This window comes from Uloborus diversus, unplaced genomic scaffold (assembly GCF_026930045.1).
Source record: "Uloborus diversus isolate 005 unplaced genomic scaffold, Udiv.v.3.1 scaffold_670, whole genome shotgun sequence".
Classification (NCBI taxonomy): Eukaryota; Metazoa; Arthropoda; class Arachnida; order Araneae; family Uloboridae; genus Uloborus; species Uloborus diversus.
Window position 1 is genome coordinate 36,553 of NW_026558869.1, and position 13,978 is coordinate 50,530.

The window sequence follows — 13,978 nt, forward strand, 5'->3', positions numbered from 1 at the left end:
TCAAAGAGAAGAAAGAGGATGTTTGCACAGAGTGCTTTTCCTCTTCAATAAACATGGGTTGCGTTCGACGAACCTCACCGGTCGGGCGGTAAGTAACCAGTGGAGTGCATTAGTGTGACGTCACTTCCGAGCTGCCTGGTTCAGCAGTTTATGAACCATCATTCCGTTCCCATGTTATCTCTACGAGGAGCTAAGTGAGGTCTAATATATGTGGAATTATGAAAAGATTTACCTATTTCTTCGTTTTAAAAAGCACTTATTTCAATACCAAGTAAGTTGAAGTATCAAATGCAATCAGTCTTATGTTCATTTTCGGCACAGATTTTATTTGAGAATGAGATAAAGTTTTGTTTACATTCGCGTAATGAATCATTGAGCTACCATTCTGCATGTAGTGTTACTATTATTGTCGCAAATTTTCCTTCAATCAAAAACTACTTGAATTGATGAAACTATTTCCATATTAAATGAGTAAAAGTCTCCAAAAAATCCGTAATTCACGAAATTTTTGGGTTTTTTTTTTCGGTTTTTCAGAATAACAAAAATGTTTGTTTGCATTCGTAGAGATGTAGTGTTGGTGGTAATTTTGCCAGTTTTTTAAAATATTCTGCATATTTCAACTCAGTTATGAAACTTTTTATGACATTTCATAGTATGTTAAAGCATCATATGCAATGCATATATCAAAAAATTTTGTTTATCATCACTGAATGAACCACCATGCTCCACATTGTGTTGCTACTATTTTTAACTCTAAACGAATTCCTCACACATTTTTCTCTGATTAAAAGCAAGTTACATTGAGATTAAATAAGTCAAAGTCACAAAATAAACGGCATTTCCCTAGTTTCATGGGGTTTTTTTCTGTTTTTGAACGTTTGTTTACATTCGTCGTACCGATATCCTACGTTATATCGTTTACCGGTTCTGTTTATTCTGCAGATATTAATTTCTTCCTAGAATTTATTAGCCGTAAGTTTTATTATTTTGGTTGAAAGTAAGTTAGAGCAAGAAATGCAATAATTTTAAAGTATATTCTATGTTCACTTAACCACCCATGTTCCATGTTGTGATGCTTCAATTTTCACTGTTCACTAATCACTGCAGGTTTTTCTTGGATTACAAAGCATTTGCATGGGTAAAAGTTTTAAACTAAAGTTACAAAATACATACGTATTTCATATACCGCTATTTGTTCTTGACAGCAAGACATTTGTCCAGATTTGTTGAACCTATATATCATTTGCTGTGTAGTGTTGGTGTTATTTTCTACTTTTATTAATTTGTTCTTAGTATTTTATTACAGTCGCCTCTCGCTACTTTGCGCTTCGACTTTCGCGCCTTCACTACATCGCGGTTTTTTCTAGTTTTTTTTCTCTCCAAATATAGTAATTAGCCTTTTTTATGCACTCGTGTAAACATTTTTCTACAAAAGAATTACAAAGTATATGTCTTTTAAGTAAGGTAAGCTTTTAAGTTAGGTCTGAGGTGCAAGTTGTAGCAGTTGAGGGAGTGGAGGTATAAAATTGCCGAAGAAAGTGTAAGGAATCGCTATCTCATTTTAACCGTTAAGCACTAACTGGAAAGTATAAATCACTGTATTATTTACTAGGGGATAAATACATCTGTAAATGGTGTTGAACAATGTACTATCTTTTTAAGTTGTATATGTAAATGTAGAGGAAGAACAGGGGCTGCTACAGTCACTAACGGGCAATTGATTCATCATCGAACAAGTTGAGGTTTCTCATAGACTAGTAGTAGTGTATAAGAACTGCATGTGTGTATATTTTATTTCCCAACAATTAACAATGTGATATCTATTACGTCTAACATATCTAATTTTCTCATATTTTGTGCAACATATAATGGTGGCTAAGGATGCTGTTTTATGTCTAGGGGGCTCTAACTATGATAACTTATTTAAATTGCCGTAAGTAAATGTTATGCGCTCTAATTAGAAAAATATATACAGAATCCTACTTCGCGGAAATTCAGTTATCGCGATAAAGTCTGGAACAAATTAACCGCAATAAACGAGGGTTGACTGTAATAGGTTTACATTTAAAAAAAATTATGTGATTGAGACAATACCTAAAGTAGACAAAGTGAGGAAAAAGATCAACTCTGCATTTTGCTTCAAAAAAGAATGGGATTCTAGGAAAAGTATCTGTCTTTAAGCCGTTCTACACTGTGGCTTTTACTATCGAAATTCCAAGTATTTTGTTACCTAATACATTCAGTATAAGACTTTTAGCCGACACTCATTTTTCAATGTCATTCAAACATGATTTCTAAGAATATGTGCTGAAAATTGCTTAATTGAAATGTGTTGTTTACTTATAAATCTGATAATTTTTGAATATTTTGATTGGAACATTTTATCTGCTTAGTTGTATTTATGTACATCTTTTGATATATTCCTTTTTTCCTTCAGAACCATGAATTTTTTGCACCCATTTGCAATCACTTCAGTGAGCGTGATGGCTTAGATTCCCAAAAGATGAGAAGCAGAAAGAAATTAGAACAGAAATATAAGGTAAAATTTAGTTTTATTATGTTAATATCTATGCATAATCATTTAATTTTATACAATAAGAATTAAAAGTATATTAAGTTAAAATCTGTTGGGTCATTCAAGAACCTGACATATTTATTACTTTTTACCTACATTTTACTGCTAAATAATTATATAAGTATGTATCTCGCAAGAGAATTGTCATGTGAGGAAATCGAAGAAATAACTTCATTCGAAAATTGAAATACTATCAGCCCCTTTTATTCAGGTAGCTAACCTCCCGGAACCGAATATTTTCCCTTAAACGCAATGTTAACAATCCCCATTTAGTCGAATAATAATTTTCTTGGACAATCAAATTATATTCATCAGTTTCGCAAAGATTTTTGTCGATATATTTGAAGGAAGGTTACGACCTCCCCCCCTCCTCCTCTGAATCCACACAAGTCATTCGCATTTTCTGTGGTCTCCTTTGAGAGAAAGGTTACCATATTTGGTTATCTATCAAATTCTTTTGATATTTGGTTTTGAGCTTTAAATGTTACCACAATTGTCATTAGTGTGTGTTAAAATATATATTTGATCCCACTGTTATAATCATCTCCCTAGCGTTACCTTTACCAGTTTGTGTCGCAAGCCCGTTCTGTATTTGTCAAGAAGTATGCAAAAATATTTTAATCACATTTTTCCTCCCAGACAGTTTCTTAATCTCGGCCTGGTAATATACCCTAGCTCCTATATGGGGGATATAACTAGCTTTATGCATGGTAAACGAATTTGGTTAGCAAATAGGGATGTACCAAATATTTGTTGGTATTCGATTCACTGAACTATTCGACTCACAAAACAAACCAAACATTAGGTTCAGCCGAATAACCTTGCAACTGTAAATACTCGGACAATTTGTTAATAAACCCATATTTATGTATACAATGAATTAATGTTATAGTATACAGATTGTTACTTACTAATATTGTCACATTCAAAGTAATTTTATTGTTAACTTAGATATTACATTTAAATTTCGTTGCTTTTCAGTTTTCTTTCTTCTTCTAAGTTTATGACGTCGTATGACATTAATATAAAATGAGGCAAAGGATAGAAAGTGCCAATTCAAATAAGTATTCCTCTGAACAAGAGAGTATACTATTTTAGCCATTAGTGTTCACATATTTTTTTCTGTTTTTCACTGTTGGTTTAAAAAAAAATATTTGAATATTTTTACTCAAAATAGCTCAATTTCCTAACATTTCCCAATTTTTGGAAGAACATTTCCAAATTGACAAATATCCTTATTTTTAGCTTTATTGCATGCATATCTAATGTAAAATTTCCTCAAAAGTTAAAACTATCCCTTAAAAGTTCTTACTTAATATATTCTTATTTTCAAGACCAAAATCCACAGAATGGAGTAGCAACCCTCTTTTTTAAACCTTTCTTACTCAAAAAGGATTTATGTGCAGCATTTTTTCCTTTTAGGTCATCATAACTGGAGTGTCTGGAGTCAGATTCATTGGCGTAGCAATAAGTTTTTCATATGGACTGATATTCGCTTACAGCTTAAAGTGTTTGTATTGAAAATGTACATATTATAAATGTATGTAAAAAAATAAAAGTTTTATGTAAAAAAATTGAATATTATTTGTTACACAAAATGTTTAACATTCAAAAGAATAATTCTTATTTAAAATATATAAGTCTAGTAGTATATATTTGTTTTACTTTTTATGCCTTTCTTTTTCAACGGGTATTTAATTAAGAAATATCAGAGAAGTAACAAATATTCATTTCCTAGAAATGCATTTATCCTTAAAGTGAATTATTTAAATATAAATTTTTCAGAAACTCTCTTTTGAAGAACAAAAGTGGGATAGACTTAAAAAAAAAAAAAAACTATTCACTATTGTTTTTTAATTAATTTTTAATGTGTTGATTTAATTTTTTCCTATCATGAATGTTTACACAATTACAAGTAATCCAATGTTGTTTTGGTAGGAAGATGAAGGAGAATATTACCCCCAGCTTCCAATATTGTTAAGTTTTCAATATAGACTTCTCGTACGGGAGGGGAAACTGCTCCCTCGTTTCAAAATGTCATATTTCATGAGAATAGAACCATTAATTGGAAATGGGTAGATTACAATGGTCATCCAATGAAATTTTTCATGCTATGTTTGATATTTATAGAGGCTCTTTTAACCAGTAATGTTAAAAACTAATAACATAGCCCAATTTTACAGTACAAGTTCAGCTTTGGATACACCGAAGCCTCCTCACTTCTTTTAATCCCCACTTTTGTGGTGTACCAGCTGCCTATGATTTTCAGAAATCCCTTAAAAGATATCAAAGGTTCATATAAATTTGCATTGTGGTAAGCCGCTGCATTTATTTACATTTATTACAGTTTTTTGTCTACATTCTGTTTTCTGCCAGACGTCATCAATAAGCTCACTTCTTTTGCATTGAAGAAAAGGGCTCCTCATAACCACGAAATGCATGTATGCTGTATCTGTGATCAAATGTAGCTGAGCCTTGTTTCTGTAGTCAGGTGTGACAAATCAAACCATTTAACAATGCCATCTGAAAAAGGAACTAATGTATATATAATATATTTACATTTTATACTTACTACCAAAAATTCATTCACAAAAGACATTATAATAAGAATTGTAGAAATATGGGAAACAAAGAAGACAAAGATTAATTTTCAGTTAATAAATCTACTACAACCATATCAAGTAATTTAAAGAAAAAATCATGGTATGGAACTGAGATTTTGGAAATTTAAACCATGGCGATGCAGTTGTTGTGAATGGTACCGATAAAAATCGGCTGTTTTTCTAAATGTAAAAGATAATGAATACTACTGATTTCAATGATCACTCATTCCAAGGATATTTTGAGAATTTGGAATCTGTACCTAACATTTTTTTCTTAATTTTAAAAATTATACCAATCCTCCAAAAAAGAGAAAAAGTTAACAAAAGGGATATTTAAACTATTTTGCTATTTACATTCAAGAAAATCTACAAAAAAAAAAAAAAAACTTATCTAAGGTATAAATATATCATATAGCGCATTTTAAAAATGTAAATAAAAAACGTCTTGTAAAGTACATACAGTCGACTCTCAAACCCACTGAGCTGAAATCCGCAATTGAAGTAGTGAGAAGCAAAGTGATGTAAGTGCAAAAATTAAAAATTTGGAGCCAACTAGAGGACAAAAGGTAGGTGAACCTCTCCTCTGTTTTGGGGTAAGAGATATTACTAATAGCAGGGGGGGTGGAGAAAGGACACCTGTTGGCTCGAGACTGAAGAGGGCCTAAGATTTTTAAAAGGAGGGGTAAAATATGTAAAGAGACGTAGTTGTAAAGAATTTGGAGGGGGCTTGTAAAAGTCATTTGTGACGGGCCCCAAACCGGTTAATGAAGGCCTACCTAAGACTGCAACTTCAAAGGTTTTTTACTCAAAACTCGAAAATGTCTATTTACTTCTCAGTGTTTCAATTGTCTAAAATTTGCACAATATTTCAGATCAAAACAATGAAATTTACACAATAAAATATAGAGTTGGAATCTGAAATAAAAATAATATTTAAAATTAATGATAAGAAAAGTTAAATGTTTAAAAAGTTGAATAAATTTGTGTTTTAAGGTTAAATTCCAACACATTGTTTGAATAATAAGTCTATCATAATTATTTTATAATAGGATTTGTACTGACTACTGACTGTCAGATTTCACTACTTCAAGATTTCTTTCTGGTGGTTTTTAAAATGTAAGGTATTAAACTCTTACAATTTCATTTAATACATAAAGCAGTTACTTTCAATTAAGTGTCAATGATTGAAAAAGGGGGAAAAAATCAATATGTGAGGAAATAAAATAAGTACAAGTTCTAGAACACTGAATAATAAAAAATAAATACACATAGCATTATAGGTTTAATTTCGTTAGACCTGGGCTAATTTTTTTTCCTTAAAAATAGCTCAGAAAATGACAAAGTAAAATTAAATGATCATTATGAGCTGTAATAATCGAAAATAAATTAAGAATGCTGCAACAGAGAACAAATTGTAAAATTATTGTTCTGAAAGCTTTTCCAAAGTTTCATTATCTATACACTGTACAACTTTTCTTTCATGTTTGCCTGAACATTCCCCATAATATCTAAACCATCACCATCATAAAGGATGAACATGTGATTTTGAAATTCTAGAGAGTTTGCTTCTTTAGCAAGAAGCTTTCTCTCACCAGCACTTTTCTCGAGATTTGAAAAAAGCTAAGTACTGAAATAAAAATTCAAAAAAATTCAGAACTTTTCCACGAATTCAACTTTAGAAAATTTGTACACGAAACATTGAATAACAATTTGTAAATCCATATTGTGGTATTTTGTGATGTATTAAAAACTTGTTAACGGTACGAAAACAAGTTACATTTTGAAATGTCTGGCTAGTGTCACCACTCACAAAACTAATTGCACACAATGTTTCAAGTTTTAATAACTCCAATTAATTTTTGACAGTTGCTTCGTTAAATTAAATACAGAATACAAAATCATAAATATTTTACATATAATCAGATATGAAATAAAAATCCAAAAGTATTCAATATATTAATATGCTAATGGCAGTGTTAGAAATCCTTAGAAAAAGTAACTAGTCCGTTAACAGAATAACTGGTCAACTAAACAACAAATGCAGTTAAACTAGAAATGTGTTCCTACATCAGATTGTAACCATTTTACTTAATTTTTAATTTTTTGTAAAATCTTCAAAATGTAGTTATAATTGGCTTTAATTAAAAATTCATCTAAGAAAAATTTACCTCAATTTAATCAAACAAAATTACTGCAAATTTAAAAATAAAATTTTAAAGCTGTAAATAATATGATATTTCTGAATTAGAGATGATCATTAACTACTATTACTACTATTGTTGGAGCAAGTCTAACCCAATACTCCGACAGTATCACAATGTTGTGAAAAAGATCTGCGTAGACTTCACAATGCTGCCAGATTAGGTTTGCACCGACTTTAGTCTCAGGGACTTGAACTCTATTTCATGGTGGTGGGACCAGGACCCGGGATTAAGACATCAGGGGGCCCTAGGCTGTCGGGGCTCATCTGTAGTCAATCCTTACAATTTTAACCATTAGCCAAAATAGTTACGGGCCTTTTGGGATCCCAGGCCACAATCTAGTTTGCCAATTCGGTAAGCAGGGCTTGGGTTTGAGTTTTCACTGGCCTTGGACTAGCGGACTGCCAGCGATTTCAATCGCTGCTCATGGGGGAAAAAATTATTAGCATACTTTTGGAAACTGGTATCACTAAAACTTTATGTGAACGACTTCCATCCAATTTAAAGTTTTCTTAAATTAAATTAAGAGGAGGTAATCTAGAACAGTGGTTTTCAACCAGGGTTGGCCGGATTGGACCCAATGGGTTTTTTTTTTTTTTTTTGAAAAACCCATTTAAAAAAACTTATTATTTAGCCCACTTTTGGGTTTTTTAAAATTTTTTGAGAAGTTTTTTAAAAAAATAATTAATTTAAATATTTTTACAATTTAAACTTCTATTTTGTTTGTTCTTCACCACAGATAATGGACATAAAAATGAATTTTGAACTTTAATAGTATTTCTTAACTCTTAACGGCATTAAAAATACTTCAAAGATTTAAAAAATATATATTTAACTTTTATCTTTAACTGGTCAATAAATAACTCAAATTATCTTGACTAAGTCCTGTCACGTCTGGTTTTCTCAATATTTGTAGATTGTACAGAGGAAACTACTCTAGCTAAAAAGGCTTTCATGTGAATTATTTTCTGCAACCCGACACGTCACAAATTTCGAATTAACAAGTTATATTTTTTTTAGAAATTAACAGGTTTTACAAATGGTGGGACAGAAAACAGAATAGGATGTACAGTATTTTCATTATCTTACAAAAAAGTTTAATATTTCTTAATCTGTACACAGAAATAGAAAAACAGGCAACATAAAATTCAAAGAAATGTCTTGATTAAGCTGGAATTCAGTAAATAGGGATTTAAACTACTTGAGGTTCTACAGTAGTTTTGCATAAAAAAATGAAATGCAATAAAGTAAAATGCAAAAAAAAAAAAAAAAAAAAAAAATAGTAGTAATTAAAAACGAACAATAGATTTTATCACTCAAGAAGTAATTTTGCCTTAACTGTTGGTAATCATGGAAACTAAAAAATCTGAAACTTCACCATTCTTGGGTTTTGTCGTCTTTCATACTCTTCTTCAGAAAATGTTGAATTTTAACTAGTTTTCCAGCTTTTTTTACCCCAAGACAACTCTTGTGCTTTGTTCATATACTTCGCTACAATATGCTACAAGTACCCTACATTTTCCCTAAAAAAAGACAAAAAAACCCACATTTCTTTTAAAAAACCCAGCTTTAGTTGGGTTTTTTGGGTTTTATTTAAAAAAACCCAAAAAACCCTGGGTCCATGGGCTTTTTTTAAAAAAACCCGGGTTTTTGCCAACCCTGTTTTCAACCTCTCTGAATCCATGTACTGCTCTCGCATATCATTAACTATGTGTAGCTCCAACAACTTTTCGTTCAAGAGGTAATAGATTTAATATCTAAAAATACTATAAATCACAGCAGAAAATCAGATAGCAAATGAAACAACACAGGACAGGCAGATATTGGCTGTACAAATGCAAACACTTGTCTTGCTCTCAAAAACAAAAGAAGTACATAAAATGCATGAAATACAGTTCATTTTGTTGACTGTGACTGATCTATTACCAATGCAAATGGTTTTTAATGTAAGGAAAACTTGCAGTAGTTAGTGAACAGTGAAAATTGATGCGTCACAAATGGAACATGGGTGTTTCAGTGAACATAGACAATAGCTTGCATTTTTTTAAAACTTATTGTGAACCATAAGAATAAAATTAAAGACTAATAAATTCTAGGAAGAATTTAATATCAGTAGAATAAACGGTACCAGCATAAGATATAACGTAGAAGGATTTAGGTACCACGAATGTAAACAAACATTTATCTTATTTTTTTTTAAAATACATAAAATTAGGGAAACACGGTTTACTTAATCTATGTGAATAGCTTTTAATTTGTGAAAAATGTGTAACGAATGTGTTTAGCGAGAAAAATAATAGCAGCAACACAATATAGAACATGATCATGGTGGTTCATTCAGGGATTATAAACAAAATTTTATGATATACACACTGCATAAGATGCTTCAACACACAATGAAATGTCATAAAAAGCTTCATAACTAAGTTGAAATATGCAGAATTTTTTTTTAAAAAAGAGGCAGAATTAACACCAACACTACACTTCAACGAATGTAAACAAACACTTACGTTACTCTGAAAAACCGAAAAAAAAACCCCATAAATTTCGTGATATACGGATTTTTTGGTGACTTTAATTCATCTAACATGGAAATAGTTTCATCAATTCAAGTAGTGTTTGATGGAAGGAAAATGTGCGACAATAACATTAACAACACATGCACAATGGTGGCTCAATGGTTTACTACGCGAACGTAAACAAAACTTTATATCTAATTCTCAAATAAAATCTGTACCTAAAAGGAACATAAGACTGATTGCCTTTGATACTTCAACTTACCTGGTATTGAAATAAGTGCTTTTTAAACCGAAGAAATTGATAAAACTTTTCCTAATTCCACATATATTAGACCTCACTTAGCTCCTCGTAGCATGGTGGTTCAGCTCAGTAAATCAGACGGCAAACGAAAACAAAACTTTATTTAATTCTCAAAAAAAAATCAGAACCGAAAATGACATAAAACTTGTTGCATTTAATACTTCAACTTACCTGGAATCCAAATAAGGGCTTTTCAATGCCAAGAAATTTGAATGATAACTTTTAATTTGGCAAAAAATAAACCTCACTCAGCTACTCCGTAGGAATAACATGGGAATGAAAGCAAAGAGGATGACGTCACTGAGCCAGCGCTAGCGGAAGTGACGTTTTTACTAATGGACTCCATTACAATATAAGGGCGGTTAGGACAAAAACACTACCCAGAAAGTTATTTCAGTTTTCACTATTAAGTTCTAAAAATATTAGGTTTGCAAATCATTTATAAGTATGCAAATTAATTATTCGTATGTATTTATTAGCTGTTTAGACAATAAGGCATTTCAACTGTCCTCGAGTAAATTTAAAAATTAGGAAGTAAGAAAAGTTTACGAAAGTCCACAGTCCAGTCTCTACACCTCAAAATATACAAAAGCAGCTTAAGCAGTGATAAATACTGTGAATGCAAACTTGAGCCTATTCAGCTTTCATTGATTAACTTGCAATAGACAATAAATGTGCAAGTTCAGATTTATAGAGCCATATTTCGAAATTGAAAAGATTCACAAGAAGTTGACATATATTATGACAAAAGTAGTTTTATTTTGGGAAAAAATGGGTTATTCTTGAAATTAGAATTTAAATTTAGAAAGGCAATAATATTCAGGTGATTTGTGAGTTCATAAAAAATTACCTGAAAGTTTCAAAGAGCAAAATGGGGCGAGGGGGGGGAATAATTTTTAAAACTAAGACCCCTATTACTTGAATATACATATGTACAACAACAACTTTTGCTATGCATACAATTCATAAAATAGTTTATTAAGTCAAAATATTTTGCATAGAAATACCATGCCCAGTGCCTGTTGATAACCAGCAACAGGCACTGGGCCTAGCTAGGCTTGTACTGGTCAATTTATTAGATCCAAATGAAGATGAATGACCCTCCTTAAGCTATCTACCCCTTTGCTGATTAAAGCCTCTTTCGGTAAGCTCCAAGTACCCACAACCTTAATAAAGTAGTAATTTTGAACATTTGAGGAAAAGGGGAAAATTGGAGATATAGGGAGGTAAAAGCATAAAAACGAACACTACTGGATTTCAAGTGAATAATCATAACACAACCACCCCTGTTATACACCTTATTTATTTTAGCAGACATAAAAAAATGATGTACTTATAAATAAAATTATATAAATCAACTTTATATTTAAAATACAAACTTTAAGTTAATTTGTTAGGTGCTCAACTGCTGAAATTTAAATTTAAAAAAAAAATCTGCTATGTCCAAAAATTAGGTAAAGATAATCATTCAAAATTGCAAAAATAAATTAGCAAATAATTAAACAAGACCAAGGTAATAAATTCTTTAACTCTTTAGTTATTAAAATAAAAAATAAAATAAGCTAATCTGATGTAGCAGTGTCAAAATAACTACTAATTGCCAAAAATATAAAAATATTTACAAAATGCAAAAGGATTGAAATCTCAAACAAGGGAAGCAAATTTTCGCGAATTAAGTTTAATGTTGTCATGTTTCCCATAAAATAAACTTATATTTTACTGAAATTAAACATAAAATATGCTAATCTACGGTAGCAAATATGAAAATAACATCCGATTAGTGAATATATTTAAATATTTGCAAGATACAAAAAGATTGAAATTTCAAACACGAGAAGCAATTTTTCGCAAAGTCTGAGTTCGTTCGACGTGGCATGTTTCCCATGAAATAAATTTATTTGTTTTTTTTATTAAAATTAAACAAAAAATATACTAATCTAAGGCAGCATATGCGAAACTAACATTTGATTAGCCAAAATATTTAAATATTTTCAGGATGCAAAAAGATTGAAATTTCAAACACAAGAGCAATTTTCCGCGAAACCCGAGTAAGGTCAATGTTGTCATGGTTTCCAAATTAATTTCTTTGTTAATTAATGAAATTAAACAAAAAATAAACTAATCCAAGGTACCATATGTCAAAATATCTTTCGGTTGTAAAAAACATCAAAATATTTACAAGATGCAAAAGGATTGAAATTCCAAACACGGAAGCAATTTTTCGCGATGTTGCATACTGAACACATGTTCAGAAAATTGCATTGGTGAAATACTTTTTTAAAACTTCTAAGCACAATTCGTTGGTTTTTGGGAGAATTTAAGCACTAAGAAACTTTTTCAAGGTTTTAAAACTTTTTCAAGGTTTTCAAGCACTTGAAAATGAACTTTTTTTTTCAAGCACTTTTCAAGGTTTTTCAAGGGCGTACGAACCCTGGAGAAAGAGAAGAAGAAAGGAAATGGGGTGAAGTTTTTAAAAAAATATTAATGAGAGGAGCAGACACTGCGCAAGTTAGCATAAGAGCTCTTTACCAATAAAGGGCAGGTATCACAAAGACAAAAAACTTCCTCCAGAAACTCATGATCACTGTTCACATTTCGCAAACTAAGCCTTTGTAAACTGGATTCTGTCATGAATCACAAAATGCATTGAACCACAAAAAGATATTCACAAATAACAATCAGTACCTGCTGTTCCTTGCCAGTCTCCCCTTTTAACTAACAATTAACCCTTACTAACAATTATAGGCAATTTGAATTTTATCATGTTTATATGTTACTAAATTTGAAAATTTATTTATTCACCCATTTACACCAAGTGTAACCAAAAATAATACATTCTTCCTCTCTTTTCTTTATAAGATTGCACTAAAGTAAATAATTATGCATGTAAATGTCTATTTTTCATTTTTTTCCATCATAAACGCTAAATGTAACCTTTTTAATTCTTGAAATATTTATATTTTGGCTAATTATAAAAAATAAATGAATACCGAACAAAAAAGAAGACAACATTAAGGGCTTTCAACCTTATTTTATAATTAATATTGATTGATACTCATACATGTGTTCGCTAGATGGCAGCATGAACGAAAATCAAGTAGAAAAGCGAAGATATTGCACTATTTCACCCTGACGCTTTCAGAATCTTTCGGTCCCTAACCGAACGTGTCTGGAACTCAACTCATTTATTCTATTACAAACGGATACGTACCTTTGAACCTTATTACTAGACAAAAACAAATGACTAAGCATCATGTTTTGGTTTACTATTTGCATCATCCCAATAGCAAAGTTGAGAACTTCGAACATGACTTTTGTCCACCCAGCCAGCACTAATCGAAGCAAGGCGAGTTGTTAGCGTCCTCGAGCATGGGCGTCGCGGCCGGGGGGTCCGGACCCCCCCAATATTTGAGGACCGGACCCCCTCAGTATTTGAAAATCGGATCCCCTCGATAGTTGTCAAGATGAAATTCATTATTTTGGGGAAATTATTTTTGCTTTGAAGACTTTAAACAGTTGCATAATACATAATTTACCTTGTTTAATTTATATCAAATAAAACAAAATGAACATCGAAAAAAAATGAACTAAAAAAAAAAAAAAAAATAGGTGATGTGTATAGTGAACGGAAAGTCGGAAGTGAACTCCAATGACAAAGCATTGCTCTGCTCTCAGCGCACACTATAGCTTCAGTGGAGGATGCTCGAAAGGGGACACCTTCTCCGGAGTGCAATGCAAACCATCCATAGTCGTGTCGCCGTCCTCCCCAGCTTGAAAGT

At 31.3% G+C, this 13,978-nt stretch overlaps 1 protein-coding gene and 1 long non-coding RNA gene across 2 annotated transcripts in view; one reads left to right on the forward strand and one right to left on the reverse strand.

Annotated features, from left to right (window-relative positions):
* LOC129233733 (ankyrin repeat domain-containing protein 65-like) overlaps window positions 1-13,978 on the reverse strand; it is a 57,588-nt gene that overhangs the window by 25,845 nt on the left and 17,765 nt on the right. The window lies entirely within an intron of this gene.
* LOC129233734 (uncharacterized) lies at window positions 162-4,138 on the forward strand. The gene is made up of 3 exons (XR_008581480.1): window positions 162-271; window positions 2,438-2,539; window positions 3,998-4,138. It is a non-coding gene; the product is annotated as an uncharacterized LOC129233734 (long non-coding RNA).